The sequence below is a fragment of the Diachasma alloeum genome, unplaced genomic scaffold (assembly GCF_001412515.2).
Source record: "Diachasma alloeum isolate Michigan unplaced genomic scaffold, Dall2.0 Dall_scaffold_00200, whole genome shotgun sequence".
In the NCBI taxonomy this organism is placed as follows: Eukaryota; Metazoa; Arthropoda; class Insecta; order Hymenoptera; family Braconidae; genus Diachasma; species Diachasma alloeum.
Genome location: NW_021680365.1, coordinates 2,770,039 through 2,787,767, shown reverse-complemented (window position 1 = coordinate 2,787,767; position 17,729 = coordinate 2,770,039). Strand labels below are relative to the sequence as shown.

General features: G+C 37.5%; 1 protein-coding gene across 2 annotated transcripts in view; it reads left to right on the top strand.

Moving 5' to 3' along the window:
- Positions 1 to 2,777: 2,777 nt before the first annotated feature.
- LOC107035717 (protein Fe65 homolog) overlaps positions 2,778 to 17,729 on the top strand; it is a 168,710-nt gene continuing 153,758 nt past the window's right edge. For both annotated transcript variants that reach the window (XM_015253274.1, XM_015253275.1), the window contains exon 1: positions 2,778 to 2,805. The gene's annotated coding sequence lies outside the window, so the exon portion shown is untranslated. The remainder of the gene's footprint in view (positions 2,806 to 17,729) is intronic.

Sequence of the window (17,729 nt, the reverse complement as noted above, 5' to 3'; positions counted from 1 at the left end):
TGGCCGTATGACGAACAGTATTTTTTGTTATGACGGCCGTAGGCAGAAGCGCTGCCTCACGGCCGGAATGACAAAAAAAGCTTTGCAGTTCAAAACACAGAGAGCTCTGTACTTTCACAATTTGACCCATACGCTTTTCCCCAAATTCGTTCTTTATAATACCTCAATGTGAACGGGGTGTGCAAATCGAACGAATGAATTTTTTCAAAACACATTATTACTTTTACGTCAGGGGTGCGTTTTGCCCGGCGGTCTGTTTTGCCTGCCTATTAAATTGAATCTGGGATTATATAGCTCTTATGGACCCAATGTATCATTTTTTTTTAATTTCAATTAATTTTTTTTTAATTTTATAATTTTTTTCATTCGGAAGCAACAACAAAAATTCAAAGTTATTTGTGGTTTGAGGTGATTAGCAAGTCTAATCAAATTGCGGTTCTGCGACACTTCTTGTCTATAAAACTCCCGTGACGGTTATGGTCCAAGAAATTCTCTTTTAATTCAACCCATTCGTGTTACTGATTTGAAGGAAAGAAAAACATTGGCAAATAGAAGAAAATGTTCATGACAAAAGTTGTTCCTTTTTGTGTAATAAATAATGATCAATTTTTTAAATCAAAATCCATCAATCCGTTGCCGAAATGTGGTCCACCAGGTGAACGCGGGAGGATGCGCGGCGCGCGCAGTCCGCTCGAACCTCTTCCGTGTCACGTATGCACCCATTTTCACATCATTTTGATGCTTTCGTCATGGATGCAACAATTGAAGGAGTAATTCAAAGAAGATAATCCTACATAGAAGTCAAAATTCAATGAAATGAGGGTGAAGCGAGCGAATGATCGATCTGTACAACTCCACACTGTTACTTGAAAACGAAAAAAATACTCATCCGCATTCACATATCAATTTCTGACGATCGCGTTTCAATGATCAATCGGAAGCGAGGGTAAATGAATCAATTAACACTGTTGTTCAATCTTGTCTGACATCTTTGCTACAAACTCGGGTCTTCAACTCGGGGTTTCAATTGAAGGCCCGAGTTGTAGACCCGAGTTTGTAGCAGCGATGTCAGATAAGATATGAATGTTTTTTTGGGCTCAAACGAAAGAGCGGGTCGAGAAATGGCGTGCTAGGACCTCTAAAGATGGTTTTGAACCAGGGGAGACTCCTAGACCCCAATGTTCTATACATACTCCTAGACCCCATTGTCCTCCTAGACAATGATGTCACAACTCTGCTTTTCAATTGAAAACAGATATCATCTTTAGAGACATTTGTCATGTTTAGAGGCTCTAGCACGTCATTTCTCGACCCGCTCTTTCATTTGAGCCCAAAAAAACATTCATATCTTGTCTGACATCGCTGCTACAAACTCGGGTCTACAACTCGGGCCTTCAATTGAAAACCCGAGTTGAAGACCCGAGTTTGTAGCAAAGATGTCAGACAAGATATGAATGTTTTTTTGGGCTCAAACGAAAGAGCGGGTCGAGAAATGACGTGCTAGAGCCTCTAAACATGACAAACGAACGCCCACCTGACATTTTTAATACACTCACACCATGAATTTAAAGTGAATACTGCACAAAGAATGAATGTCATCCAGAATTTATTTCTCGTCAATAACTTATGATTATAAATTTCCTGTCACCGACTGATAGAACTCAATAGTTAATTAGCGAATTCAATACTCCGGCCCGAAGAGACTCTGAAAAAAATCACGTATTTAAATGTGACGAACATTCTCTTACGAGGATCGGAGGAAGACTGATTTATCGGAGTATTTTCTAAACGTCAGTTGACTAAAACAAGAAGAAACAAGAATATTTTTGCAGCTGTCCCCTCCGAATTTTCTTGGAATTGAAAATTCGCAGAAATAATCCAAATAAGTATCTCTTATACTTGGAGTATTAGTGTTTTGTGTGTTTTTGTTTTCCTTTCTATGTACCAATACATGAGTAGAGGTCGTTTTATCTGAGAAAAATGACGGATTGATGAGCATTCAGAGGACGTCGAGCGTCCCACCCATCTTCGCGCGTCGCGCATCCTCCCGCGCCCACCTGGTGGACCATATTTCAGCAACGGATTGATGAATTTTGATTTAAAAAAATGATAATTATTTATTACACAAAAAGGAACAACTTTTGTCATGAACATTTTCTTCTATTTGTCAATCTTTTCCATAAAAAAAAAATCATCAAAAAAACCACTTAATTTGTTTATAACTATTAATTGCACGCACTTACATAAAAAATACCACCGGATTCGGATTTCTCATACCCGAAAACATAAGAAAACACCTCAAAACCTTACCGCACTAGAAGTGCCCACGGGAAGGGGGTATTGCGTGTGGACTATTAATATCTCCTAACGATAAAATGAAGATTCCACTAGCCGAACATTTTTCCGTCCTCCCTAAAATGAACGAATGACTATATAACCATTTTGGTTACCCAGTAGGTGGTTCACATTGGTAGGGTGTACCAGATGGTTACGTAATTGCGGTCGTCGGATATTGCGGGTTAAGAGACCACGGAACCAGGGGAATATGGGAATTTATATTAATTCGATTTTTACCGGAAGATTAACGTGTTTTCCATAGGACAAAGGATGTGAAACTCCTTACAAATTCAATTCCCTGATAATTATGGCTTGAGGAGGACGAGAAGTTGATGTTGAAATTAATTTATGCGAAACATTGAATCTGGTGATTAATTAAATGTTTAATGGTACCTTATGTCTCCCTGTGCAGGTGTTTTCCGAATGATAAACCGAGCGAGGCCGAGGGCGTCCCGCGCAACAACTCCAGTAAGTAATTTAAATCAACTTAATCCACTTCAATTACACACTCGAGAAGACGGCATAATGACCAAATCCAACTGGGGACTGAGTTTCGTTGATTGTCTTGACAATTCGTTTTTCACTCACTATTCTCCTTTTCGGTGGGGGAGTGCGAGGGAAAGAACTTCTAATTATTCAGATATTTATTTGTCATTTAACGTCTCTAATTATGACCGCTTTCATATGCCCTTCAAACAGTGTTGGAAAAAAATTGAAATTTCATGGACAGTCGACTAGGAATTTTCAGGATAGTGACATTGAATGCAGTTTGAGGGGGAAATAATTACAATTATTTTCCAATCAATTAAAATTTCAAAATTATATTTACTGAAATGTTCCTGATTTCTACAAATTTGCAGGGAATAATTCCACTGAAATTTACAGTTATCAGTACTCTTCCATGAAATTCCGAATTTTCAACGATAAAAATCCTCAAAATCTCAATGGAACTAAAATGTGATAAAAATTCCCAAAAAGTGCATCGGAAATTTGAGCCAAAATTTTTCACCAGCGCAATTTGGATTCGTCGATTTTGTGCGTCGATGGGTCTCCAGAGGTTTAAGAATTCAAACCAGTGCACTGATAGAACGGATTAGTTATTGTTAACGAATGGATTTTGGTTGGAGGTTAGGGTCTATTCGGTCCCACCAAATGTTCATTCGTTAATAGTTAACGAATGTATATTTGAGGAGCCTTGTTCGACTTGACTTTTGCCATTCAAGTGAACCATTCATTAACTATTAACGAATATTCATTTGGTCATATTCAACTCTACCATTCGTTAATAGTTAACGAATCTCGTTTGGAATAAATGAATCATTCTATCAGTGTACGAGAGCCTGATGGCAGCACAGACTTCTAGGATAATTAAGTCAAACCGTCTAGTTGACAGGCCTCCATTGTACCCGGCAAATGGCCTGTTTAGTCTGGATACACGCTGCCACCCTCCCACCTCCACTTGGTTCGCCCTCTTTGTGATCGTGCACAGATCCGCTTACCAATCGATCATTCGACCTCTTACCCTGCCAGCGCCCGGTGTTTCCATGTATATCTTTCATTGATGCTATTCCTCTTCCATTTTAATTGCATGTGGTCTTCAATGATTCAGGGGATCGATGTATAATATCACTGGGAGAAAAATTCAGTTAAGGTTAGTGATGTTCGCTAAAGGTAAATGACTCGTGGAGTTGGATATGAATGAGTGAACAGCTAGCAACAGTTAACGAATTATTCAGTTCCGTTGGTAGAAAGTTTCCCGTCACATTTGACGGAACACTACAACGAGATTTCCATTGAGTTGTATCGGCAAGTTAAATGAGAATTGAAATTTCGAGGTAACGCATTAGCGACGGAAGTGAATTGTGTTCCAAAGGTCGGAGTTGGAAAATGGAGGCATTGTGATTTAGACAATTATTATTCGGAGAGAAAAGTTATGGAGTAATTCAGAAAATGTGGCAAATTTTATTGTCCAAAACGTACTCGTGCAGAGAAATGTAATTCAATGAAAAATCGGTTGCGTGAAGGGAATTGCAATCGGTGGAAATTAACTAACTGTCACCTATCGTCCTGTGTTAAGTGGTGATTAGTAACAATGGACTTGATAAAGAGAAATACGTAGGGTAACTAATGACGTTTTCGTTAGTGGAGGCTGCGGCAACAACACTTATCAAATCATAAAACAATATCGATTCAAAAAATTATTTGAATAATTAGTGCAGGGAAATGAAAGAAAAACATTGTATTTTTCAATTTTTGATTAGAATCATTTTTTAAAAATGTGATATGGTAAAATTGCATAATCTTCAATAGAAATTACGCAAAAAACCAATACAATTATTTAATAGAATGTTCACAGAACTCCAATGAACTTATAGAGTTTCGATAGAAATTTAGAAGATTCAGTGGATTTGTAACTTGATGAAAATTTCCAACAAGCGCACCGGAAATTCCCAACACTGTAAAGTAAAAGAAATCTACAACGAAATTTTTCTCCACAATTACAGGACTTTCTTAGTAATTTTTCCCCAATTTTTTTTCCGTCCCATCTTCAACTCTTACAGTAATATTAACGAAAGCACGTGGAAATATTCCGTCATTTTTTTTTCGTGTCTAGAATTGCTTGAAGAAATATTCAGTTGAGCAAACTGCGATCCAAATAATTGGACACGAACCTCTCGACCAAGTCAGTTCAATGTTAACAACTATAATTCCGTCCAAGCAACTGGAAAGTAATTCTGAGCATCGCTAAAAAAAGTTCCTTCAATAATAACGAACCACTTGAACTGGTAACGAAGGATGTAGCTGCATAAGAGCTTTTGATGGATGGGTCATTTGTGAGACGAGAGCCATTGAAAAGAGCGTTCGTAAATGTCTGACGAATCGTTCCTCATTGTGGAGGAACGAAGATTCATGGAAATGTCTCTCTTGCGGTCATCCTCATGACGTTTGGTGTCACCTGAAACCTGAAAAGTATCGCTGATTCATCGCCTGATAAATATTCATTTGTTCTGGCCTTTTACTTCCAAATATCACGGACGAAAAAATTTAATAGCAAAACCTATCGAATTCGTTAGAAAATTCTATTGAATTTCTATTGAACTGTTCTATTAGTTTTTGGCCGATTCTATTGAAATGTTCAATAGAAAATATTCAGTAGAAAAAGTCAATAAAATTCAATTTTTCTGTATAACTATTATATTCTATTGAGATATTTTCTATAGAATTTCCTCGGCTCAAATTTCCTAAATTTTTTCGTTTGATTTTCTTGATGAGAAGAAAAGAAAAATAGAATGAAAAAAAAATTAGAAAATTTGAGTCCAGCAAATTCTATGGAAAATATATGAAAAGAATAAGTTATATAGAAAAATCGAATTCTGTTGACTTTTTCTATTGAATGTTTTCTATTGAACATGTCAATAGAATCAGCCAAAAACTAATAGAAATTTAATAGAATTTTCTAACGAATTCGATAGGCTTTTCTATTACCTTTTTTCGTGCGTGGTACAACGGAGAGAAAATTTGGATAAAAATTACCTAGAAAATCGTTACAAATTTTACTATACAAGATCGGCCGCGCATGCTGCGCACGCGTCCTCTCATCTCCTCACGTAGTGGCGCTTCGGTTTCAGTCTTACGCTTACGCTTATTCGAGATTTTCGAGATACTTCGAGATCGATTTCCTTTCTCCTTTTTACGATAGGACAAATGGTATTCGTGAAGTAATGTGAAAAAATGTAATTCAGTGCAAAAATACTGATTATTAGTGGACATCTTACGATTTTGTCGGTAAAAAAAAACACATCTATGGATGCAAAAACTGCCCTCCCGTTTAGTAAAATTTCCCACACCGGCAGACATCGGCATAATCGAAATGTTGAATTACAGTTAAAGTTGGAATAAGTCAATTGTTAATATTACTCACCAATTTTTTCATTCTAAAAATAACCATCAATTTAAATTTTCAAATTCCGAATTATTTTATCAATCATCAATTGAAATATTCAAATTCCTAATTATTTTATCAACCAATAATTGAGAAATTTAATCACCAATTATTGTATTTTTTTTCAAATCTCAATTACGATAAATAAATCAGTAGCGAAGTGGTAAAACGGTTTACGTCGACTTATCTCCCAGTTGAGTTTTTAAGAATATTTCCGAAAAAAAATATCCTCGAATTTGAAACTGAAATTATCTGCACATTTAAAATCTCCCAGTGTGAAGGCAAGTGGTACACATCACTTATCTTGCAGACACCAACACAGGGAACTAAAAATCCTCCTGGGATAGCTCCGGATGATCTTTCTCTGTTCCTGCCCCACCGGATGTCGATTTCCCACACTCGTTCAATAATCGAACGGTAAAATATTTGTCAACGTGGCTTAAACAACTTTCGACTCGAAGATCCACCTCTAGTGTCAAGACATGTTTAACCCTGGAAAAAGAAGGAAATGGGGGGATGTTCATAGGTGTGTGTAGCTGTACAGATCTCCTGGACCCCATGGGACTAACCCTCGGTTTTTCTGGGCTTGGTCACATGTGATTGAGAGCCGGTTGCACAACAAACCCCCTTTACCTTTCTCTGGTCCCTTTTGATACGGGTTAAATTAACCCCCTGGACTTTTCTCGCAGATATATACTTTTGCCACTGCCCCTTGTGCCTCTTTCTGTCCTACAGGGGTTTCCAAAGTTGAACAGGGGGAAATGCTTCGAGCGCGTCAATCGTTCTTTTTTTCCCAGATTTTTTTATCTCTCCCGGTGGATTTCATTCCAGTTCTACTCTGGTTGATTCATCAAAATTGATGACCACATATTTCATTCATTGATTGAATTATTTCGAAATAGAAGCCCGGAGCTTCTGTAAGGAGTTTTGTCTGTATTTCTCCGGGGATCGGGGGGGACGGGGTGGGGAGTCTCATTGTTCTCGATCTCTAAGTCAGTAGTGAAGTGCTAAACGGAGATAAGTCGACTCATCTCCCAGTTGAGTTTTTGAGGAATATTTCCGAATCTAAGGGAGATAGCGAAATTTTCGTAATTACATTTGTTGTAGCACTCAATCGGCTTCACAAAAACGGTTATAACAAAAATTTTATTATCTCCCTTAGATTCCGAGATATTGATTGAAAACTGGTCAATAGTCAAAATTGACTTATCTCATTTTACCACTTCGCTACTGAATTCAATCCCTTAACACGAAAATTTTCAATTTTCAAGTAACTATTTCATTGCGCATTTGAACATTTCGTGAATATTATTTTTTGTGAGATTAATGGATTTTGTTTCCCACTACACGGAGAGAAATTCTCCAGAAAAATTCTAATACTAGTACCGAAAAACGGGCGTTGAGTGACTGGCAGGGAAAAAAAACCAGTGCCGGCACTGGAAATTTTATTGAGTAGCTCACAGCAAAAACGAACGTCTGAATTTCACACACCTTTTGTAGACATTTTTCAGACACGAAAAAACGTCTGAATAAAATGAAAATTTGTTTGAATTAAAAAACATGAATTGAGATGTTTGAATTCCAGACACATTTTCATTCCATTCAAACGTTTTTTACGTACGTAAGGGATTAAAAATCTTATTTTAAGACCTTCTTGAAATCTTCGGATAAGGTATTATTTTTTGGGTATTAGTAGCAATTTCCAGTCGCTTTCCTGAAAATGACTCGTTAACTATCTCTGGAATTACGACTTTTTTCTAACAGGGTATTTTCATGGGAATTTTTATCTTCATGTAAAGAAATGCACCAAACATCGATCTTTTTTGCCTCAGATTTTGTTATCTTTCCAATGCATTTTATTCCGAAATTCAATTCCCATAGATTCATCAAAATTGATGACCCCCCATTCCACTCACTGATTGAATTATCCCGGACTAAAAGCCCAGATCCCCTTTAATAACCCTTTTCAATGGTCAATATTTTATGACTTCCTTTTTTCGCCCGATTAAATTCAGATTCCCAGCTTTGCCCGGATAATCGACGATGGATTGAAATCCACAATTGCATCGTTGAATCGATGAAAGCCCTATTTCATTGACAGTGGGACGAATATCGAAATAGTGATGGTGCTGATTATTCCGACATTATCCCAAAATGGAATCTCGACAGGTTTCAGTATTTCCATTTCCGCCCGAATATTTTCGATAAACGTTGGAACACGATTCAAAAATTGTGGCGTTGATTGCTTCACTTGTCAAATGAATTTCCAATCGTCCAAAAAAAGAAAATCATCGTATTTCTCATCATTCCGAATCCAAATATTACCTCCAGTTCCGCACGAATTCTATTTTTGTAATCCTAAATTTATGCTACTTTGATTCTCTTCCATTTCGGGATTTTAAATCATTCGAGAATGATTGGATGCACAGCGCAGAAGAATGCAAAGTCATCAGTTGTGAAAAAAGATATCAGTTGAAAAAAAAGGAGATAGCAAGTTGAAATTTGGTATCGTTCTCGTTTTTATAATACTAAAGATTGGCATTTTGAATGGGCGCAATCGATCGAGTGGCTCCTGAGATATGCAACCTTTTGTGTAAATATATTTCTTCAAACATCTCATGAACTACTTGACGGATTTCAATTTTTTTTTTCATAAAACTCGTCTCGGCAGCCACTATCTGGATCAATCAAAATATACATAACCGTTCATACAAAGTTTTCAAGATATTCCCGTTTTTTTCGTTTTTAAAATTTTATTATTTTTGTACGCACGATAACTTGAGAAAAAATGCAACCGGCTGAGCAGTTTCGGAGATATTTAACCTTTGCTTAAATCTTCTTCATTAAAAGGTTGAATATTTAAAAGGTTTCTGCAGACGCCCTCTAGCATATGGCTACGGCTGTATGCCTGTCACAAAGATAGGGAATTGTTACGGATCCATTCGGAAGCTCACTACCAATGGAATTGGTAGAATTCAAAAAAAGTGAGAGACCAATGACTCAAAAAGTAAAGGTCACATGCCGTCTGTCGGATATAGGCTCGAACCCCTACTTGTGTTATAGTATAATTAATGTAGGCTTCATTTTAATAAAGTCTTGATTAGTTGATTAGTAAATTTTAATAATCTCAAATAGTTACTATTTCGATTCCCCCCCATTTCGGAGTTTTAAACCACTCGTGAATGATTGGATGCACAGCGCAGAAGGATGAAAAGTCATCAGTTATGAAAAAAAGATTTCAAGAAAAAAATTGTCTGGAGTCTCGTCTGCCGGTTGCTCTGAATGCTCCCTGGGCTATGAAATAAAAAAGAATAGCACCGGATGGTGGTGGGACAAGGAGCAAAGTGCAGTTGCTATCTGTGCAGTGTGGGTCACCATCTACTCTCGTATCCATTGTCACGCATTTTACGCCCACCTCTGGAGGGTCACACAGAATACCATCTTCTGTTCTTGTTGAAACACTGGATGTATCACCATCTCCATCCTGCCCCTTTTCTTTTTTATTTTCCCCAGCTTTTTTCCTCCGCTTTGTTCTTGGAGATATATCACTCCCTCTCTTTTCATTCTTCAACACGGTAGACTTCCTCCTGCACGTACTCTTTTAATCTTTGGAAAGATACTGGAATGGCTGAGGCCAGAAAAGAGCTTTAAGACCTGCTCCACTTTCAGTTCTTTTTATCATCGAGTGGGGAAAGGGGGAGGGGGAGTAGTACACCCTGAGAAATTATGTATTTAAATCACTAGCGGCAATTATTTATATTCATTCTAATTGTAAAAAGCAATTCGACCGATGGAAATCACATGCTTTAATTTATCAGCTGTTAAATTTTTATATTAGAACTAGGGAGCTAAGCCCCGTCCTCGCTCCGCTCATCATCCCTATTCTAACCCTTGTGACCCTAAATCTGACCTTCGTGACCCTCATTATACCGCTCGTGACCTTTAATTCAACGCATATAACCTCAATCTGACAATCACGACTCTTAATCTCATCCCTGTGAACCTTAATCTGACCCATATAACATCAATCTGAAACTTGTGACTCTTAATTTGCCCCTTATGACCCTTATTCTGACCCTCATGACTATTATTTTGATTCTCATGACCTTTATTTTGATCCTTGTGACCCTGAATTGTGGAGTCTTAATTTCGAGTACCAAATTTTTATCATCAGAAGTCGATTGGAATTTTTATAATATAGAGAGATGAATGATTTTTCATCACTGAATCCCGCTAATTGTCACCTATCGTTGTGTTTTGTCGCCGATAGATGGCGATTAGCAGCCGTGGACATGATAAAGAGAAATTACTTTAGGTTGCGTTTTAACGTTTCTAGGAGTGCTAACTGCAGTTAGCATCGCGATTTAATGCGAAGTGTGAACTTTGCGATTTAACGCGAAGTGTGAACTTTGCGATTTAACGCGAAGTGTAAACTTCGCGTTTTAACGCGAAGTATGAACTTGGCGATTTAACATGAACTGTGAACTTCGTGATTTGATGTGAAGTGTGTTTTTCGCGATTTAACGTTAAGTGTGAACTTCTGGGTATAACGTGAAGTGTCAATTTTGCAATTTAACGCGAAGTGTAAAGGGCGAGATTTAACACGAAGTGTCAACTTCGGGATTTAACGCGAAGTGTAAACGGCGAGATTTAACACGAAGTGTCAACTTCGGGATTAAACGCGAAGTGTAACCGGCGAGATTCAACACGGAGTGTCAACTTCGCGATTTAATGCGAAGTGTCAATTTCATGATTTCACATGAAGTGTCATCTTCGCGATTAAACGCGAAGTGTCAATTTCGCGATTTAACACGAAGTGTCAACTTGGCGATTTAATGCGAAGTGTCAACTTCGCGATTTAACGCGAAGTGGAAATTTCACAATTTAACGCGAAGTGGAAATTTCGCGATTTCTCGCGAAGTGTGAAATTCGCGATTTCTCGCGCGAAGCAATAGGGAAATGTTACTTTACGCCCGTCGGAGCGAAAATAATTTTCTTATCCTCAAAATCGTGTTCGGAAAGCGGAACTTTCAGCACATTGTTGATATATTCCAGAAATGGGACTTTGTTCTTGAGATCGATCGGGCGCATGGAAAAACAAAGTGGCACAGCCACACATAAAGCATACAAGATAGAATACATAAAGGACACTATCTGGCGATGTCCTTGTCCGCGGGTGCCTCCATGTCGTTCATTTATATAGTACTGTACTTTATCGCCATGTACTGACTTCATTACTCGGCAGTATTAATAAAACGCTGGCGTAAAACACCAGCTGGAAAGCTCTTCCTTTCTGAAGCTCTGCCGTTTGCCACTGTTGCTTTATGCTCGTTGAACGTAAAATAGGGGAGGAACGCCTTGGGTAAAAAGTGTCGCTGATGTCGTTTATTCTACACCCGCAGTCATTATCGTTGCTCCTAAGATGGGTGCGTTGAGATGGCCGGAATGAGCCGAGTGAAGTGCAATTACAATTCAACCATTTGTAATATTTCAGTAGCGAAACAGTAAAACGGTTTACTGTTTCGCTACTGAGTTATCCGAGACAGATCCATTTGCCAGCATGACTGGGTGCTAGAAATTCCCAATTCTTGAGCCCCTGGCAGTCGAGAATTTTCCAGTGTACTTGAATTTTTAATTAAAACAAATATTGTATTGAGTACCAAATTATGCAAAATTTCGAATTTAGTGAGAAATCAAGAATATTGAAACGCGCAGGAGTGTTAAACAATTATTCATTGGAATAAATAGGAACGATGGGAAACTAACAGAATAAATACAAAAGAACTAGTGAAAGAATAATGATCCTATTCACTGAAGATGAAAGAAACGTGAAGTTTTTTTATTTCGAAATATCTCGAAACTGCCTGACCGTTAATCCGTAATTCGGATTTGTCAATGAGTCACGTGAAGTAGTCGCTGAAAAAAATCCCCGGTATTTTTAAATTCTTCAAATGCCGAAAAAATTTTCTGCGTCATATTTTTCATATTTTTCATTTTTTCATGTGTGAAGTTGATCTTTATATCAAAACATCCAAATTGCCTAATTGTTGATCATGAGAAAAAAAAACAGAGTATTTAAAATTTTTTCTAACTCGAAAATTATTCTGCACTTCCCAAATTTTAATTTTTTCATATTTATCATACGCAAAAATGATCAATTCTTGCTTCTCAGATTTTCATACATAAATTCTAAACTCTACAAAATTCATGCAAGTTCTTCGGTTTTCCAAGTAATTCGAGAAAAATCTTTGAAGATCTACGGTTATCTGGAAAAGTGTGAAATTTTCTGAAGAATTCAAGAAATTTTTTCAGTTTTCTAGGAAATCAACTCATAAACCTCTCCTTATTTTTCAACAATTACAGATTGTAATCAGATTATTTTAAAAACTAAAAAAAAAAGAATCAATCGAAGATTAAAAATTATTCATTCATGTTTCACTCTTCATTCTCTTAATTCTCTTCAAGTCATTATCAATATTTATAAAACATCTGCAAATGAAGTGTAATAAATTCGATGTCTTTTTCATAACGAATAGATAAGCGCGCGGAAAGATTTAGTTTTCTACAAACATCATATCTGCGTGTTTCATGACACTACGTCATTTGCAGGCAAAATTAGAAGATCGTCGAAATCAACGATTACAAAGCTTCCATGCGAGAGCAAAACACAAGTATCAAATTGAAATTTGTTTTTTTTGGGGGTTAACACTGAAAGTGTGTCGATGTCTCAGGTCGTTACATTCCCAGATGAACCAACCTTGGATATGCATTTGAGAACGAGCACTCGTGTAAATTAAACCCAGTCCTCCTAAAGCTCTTTCTGGACTTCTCTCAGGCGTGACGAAGTGGTCTGGCCTCTCGTTCTCGTGTCATACTCCTCATCCTCCCCTCAAACCAGTCCGAATTTTCTTCTTCCACTCAAATTTTTTTTCTATACTTCTCCACCTCTTCACAGTTTCCTTCTCACTTCTGTACCTGCAAGCTTTTTCCCGTATGAAACTCTTGTTGGTAACTTGCTCACTCTCCAACTGTTTGGCTGCACACAACGCTCAAGGGTTTATGCTGTTACCACTTCACCCATAGTTTACGAAAAAATTCACGACCAAGAAAAACTCGCAACTGTTTTGTACACAGAGGAGTGCGTTGAGTTTTATTTGCGCGCGTTATGCACTTCGTGCAGGCACTCTTCTGGGGGCTTTTCAAGAGGTCGCGAGAGTTGCTTCAATTACTGTCGCTGCCATCGAACATGAAGAGAATATGAAATTAGAAATTACAGCGGGAACAGTAATCGAGGACCATACTGGAAATTCTTGAAAATTTGTCTTTTCCCTTCACTTTTTCAGAATGAATATACACTGTTAAAAATTTTCCTATGTAATATCACAAGAGCTTCAAAATTATCAGGGATTTCCCGATAAGTTTGTTGGTATGCGGGGAACCTTGAGGAAAATACCTGATTAATTTTGAAGCTCGAGTGGTATTCGGAAGAGAATTTTTCCATCCAAATTTTGCCAAGAGAATTGCACTATGAGACAAAATCCATCGGTCAGTTTTGATAAAGGGCTCGATCGACTAGGAACTCTTCTGTTTTTCATATATATATATCAACATTAAAAATTACCAGTTGAATACCGTGTTGACTATATAACATAACAGTCGAATAGTGGAATTCTATTGGCTGAAATTTGGATGGAAGAATTCTCGTTTGAATTTTCCGGATCAAATCCCGGAAACTTTTATCGTATTCAATTTCCACCGAAATTTCAGGAAATCTTGTCATCGAAAAAAGAAAAATATTCCATCGATTTTCTGTTCGAATGATTTGAAAATCATGGAATAATTGATTTTTCAGCTCAATTATTCTGTGAAAATTCATAAAAATCAGGAAAATTCAGGGAAAATGGGAAATTCATGTCATCTTGTACGAACGCCTTTCTTTATTTCAACCACGAGTCTGTATTTCGCTACCATCACCTAACCGCCACAAAAAAGTTGCCTTTTTCCTCAAATTTCGTACTTGGGTGGAGCTTTCATGGAGGAACATAAAAAAAAATAATCCAAGTGGCCCAGGAGAATTGTTTAGAAGAGACAATTAAAAAACTCATGAAAAATAGGAATTCTGCGTGCGCAACTTGGAACAGCGACAACGTCGAGGTTAGAAATCGTGGAGGGGTAAGCGCGGCAAATACGAATGGAGTTGTGATGATACATTTCGCTATGGGAAGGAACATAACAGCTGAGTGAATCAGTGCTGCCAACTTGTACCTCGAACGGCACAACGCTGTCACTTTTTCGATCCATATTAATTATTTTCCAATTATCCAAAAAACAAGCTAGAAAAATAAAAAAAGACTTGAAATATGTAGGGAAAAATAGAAAAGTTATGAAAAAAATATTTCGAACACAAAAATGTTCGAAATAGATTGAAAATTTGTAATTGAAATATCGTTTTTTTGCTCAGCGATTGGTTTTCTGCGAGAGAACAATAGATTCCCCTCGTCTCACATCCTGCATGGCCACCCTGCCTTAAATATCTTAATTTTATCAGCCGCATCGTTCATCCAACACGTCGTAGTTTTTCATTTGTTCTCAAAATTCCTATGTTGAATAGTAAATTGTCGCGTGTCGCGGGTATAGCCCTGCATTCTATTTCTCACATTAAGAATGACCATCTTCCTACACTGATAGAACGGATTAGTTATTATTAACGAATGGATTTTGGTCTATTCGGTCCCACCAAATGTTCATTCGTTAATAGTTAACGAATCTCGTTTGGAATAAATGAATCATTCTATTAGTGTACAGTAAAAAATGATCTTATATTCTTTCCGTGAAGGCAAAAGGCCTTTTCAGAGTCAAGTATTTCGGGGGTATCAAAATCTGCAAGTGAAATATATTCATCACAAAGTATTTTTATGAAGGAAATGAACGCAAATTGTTGCTATCGGTGGAGGCAATACTTATCGCGAATGAATATCAGATTACGTGTTTGCAGTGGTTTTCCTCGTGCAAGTGAGTTTACTGTTAAATATTTCATGTAGCACGTTTTTTTATCGATCTTTCCGGCAACTCTGGCATTTAAATTCCCCACGCGTCGATCGAATCGATATACATTTGAAGTATATTCTGGAATATATCGATAAGATACATTGGCCCATTCTTCATTTTTATTAGCCTCCCCCATCGACGCAGGGAGATCGGCCTTTGATGAGTGATCGCTTGTGTATTATATACCGGTGAATTGAGGCGAAACGACGCTTCAGTCTTATCGTAATTGCATCGTAATTGTCGGAACATAGAGCTATGGCTGGTGCAATGTACAGACGAGACCAATTGCGCTGGCTGGCCACGTACGGTGATGGTGCAAGTTGAGAGTGTTGTCGGGGATAGGGTGGAAAAAGGTATCAGGAGTGAGAGCCCCTGTGGGTCGGCGCCAGGTTGGCTGGAGTCTCCGACGGCGCGATCAATCAACCTGCTGCTGTTGTGGTTTATGCCGCTGGCTTCACCTTCGTGGCTTTTTTTTCATCTCGCGTGAGGGGGCAAGGATACGGTGGTTAGAAATTTTATGGAGGGCTTTCGGAAAACTTTCAAGCACTGGGGAGTAAACACACTCAAAAGTATAGGTACCGATAGTTTTTAGAGTGTACTGAGAGAAACACAAAAAAATGATACCTTATTTTGAGATTGTAAAGGTCTTGCAATTAGATTTTCAAAAGTCTTAATTTGATGCCGAAAAGTGGTAAGTTGCGAGTTTTGAAAGTCTCAATTTGAGAACAGGGCTGGTTAAGGCTTGAGCTACTGAGCTCAGGGTTCATACAAGCCTGTTTCCATCGTCAACCTTAGTGATTCTTACCCTGTTGAAAATTTTTGTCTGACATTTCCGGTACACTTTTCGGAAATGTTCATCGAATTTAATTACCATTGAAATTTCAAGGAATTTCGTCATTGAAAATTAAGAATTTCACGGAGAAATCAGAGAGAACTGTAAATTTCAGTTTCATTTTCCCTGAAAATGAGTAGAAAACCAGAAAATTCTGGTAAATATATTCTTGAATTTTCAAGACAGTGATACTGACAGTGAATTAGGGGCAATAAAATCATGAAATGTCAGATTTCATTGAAAGTTTAATGTAATTTGGTACTGAATATTCATATTAGATTGGAAATTCAAATAAATTACGGAATTCTTGTCTTCATGCTGTTTAAAATTCTGGAATTTTACTGAATTTTGATTGAAACCAGAAATTTTATGATTTTTTCCCCGAAATCGCATTCAGTGTCACTGTTCTGAAAATCAGTAGTCAATTGTCCATGAAATTTCATTTTTCTGCAAACAGTAAGTAATTTTCTAACAGTGACTGTGCAGCACGAGGGATTTTTCAGCAAAACTCGATACACTCGTTTTTTGTAGGGAAGCTTCGTACTCGGATGACAATTTCCTCAATTCTGATTTTAGCAGAATAGAGTGCGGTAGTCGGGATTACGTGACACTTTTCACCAGAATGTGAAGAATTTATATCGGTTGAAAGAAGGGAAAACAATTGATAGGCCACGGGGGAATTATCAGTTTGATAATTTACCCGTAGTCCGGTGAATTATCAAAATAAAACTGATGTGAAGGTATCACCTGATCACAAATACTACCTTCTAATTGGTAGAAATAAGAATTGAGGAAATTGTCAACGAAATCCGTTAAAACTCGTGGAATTCTGTCCTCCGATTTCTCCATGAAATTATGAATTTTGGGCGATGAAATTCCTTGAAATTTCAGTGGAAATGTTACCTGCTCGAAATTGCCAAGACACCGGAAATTTCAGTAGAAAATTTTCAATAGTTTGCTGAAACGAAGAAACTTTTTTACTCCGTGATCATTTTTTCCCCTTAAATCGAATTCTATGTCGCTCTCCTCAACATCACTACTGTACTCTCCGCGCGGAAAGAAAAATTCAATAAAAATTACCAAAAAAAAAAAAAAATTACATTTTGAAACATAATCCACGAGCGAAGTAAAATTCAATAAAAAGTGTGAATCGGAACTGAAATTGTACGAATCGCCACGTAAATTCCACGATTTGTTCCGTGAAAATTAACCACCCGTCTGATGACCAACCGTTGTGGAGAAAACAACCCGAGTCGAATAATTGGACCTGACAAATTCTACTTAGGTCTCTCCGTTCAGAACTGGATAGGTCTTGGGAAGCCTCTTCCCAAGTGCTTCCGAGACCTTTCTACCTCTGGTTATGTCCCATTTCAGCACTTGTTAGGTGTAAGCAGCACTTGCATTCAGACTTTCCAAATCCTTGCCGGTCCCCGTAATTCTATGGGCCTATATTAAATCTGCGTTCATATCCCTATTTACTCATGCGTTATTGAAATAAAAAATGCAATTATTCAAAAATTCAATTGAAAACCCGAGTTGTAGACCCGAGTTTGTAGCAGCGATGTCAGA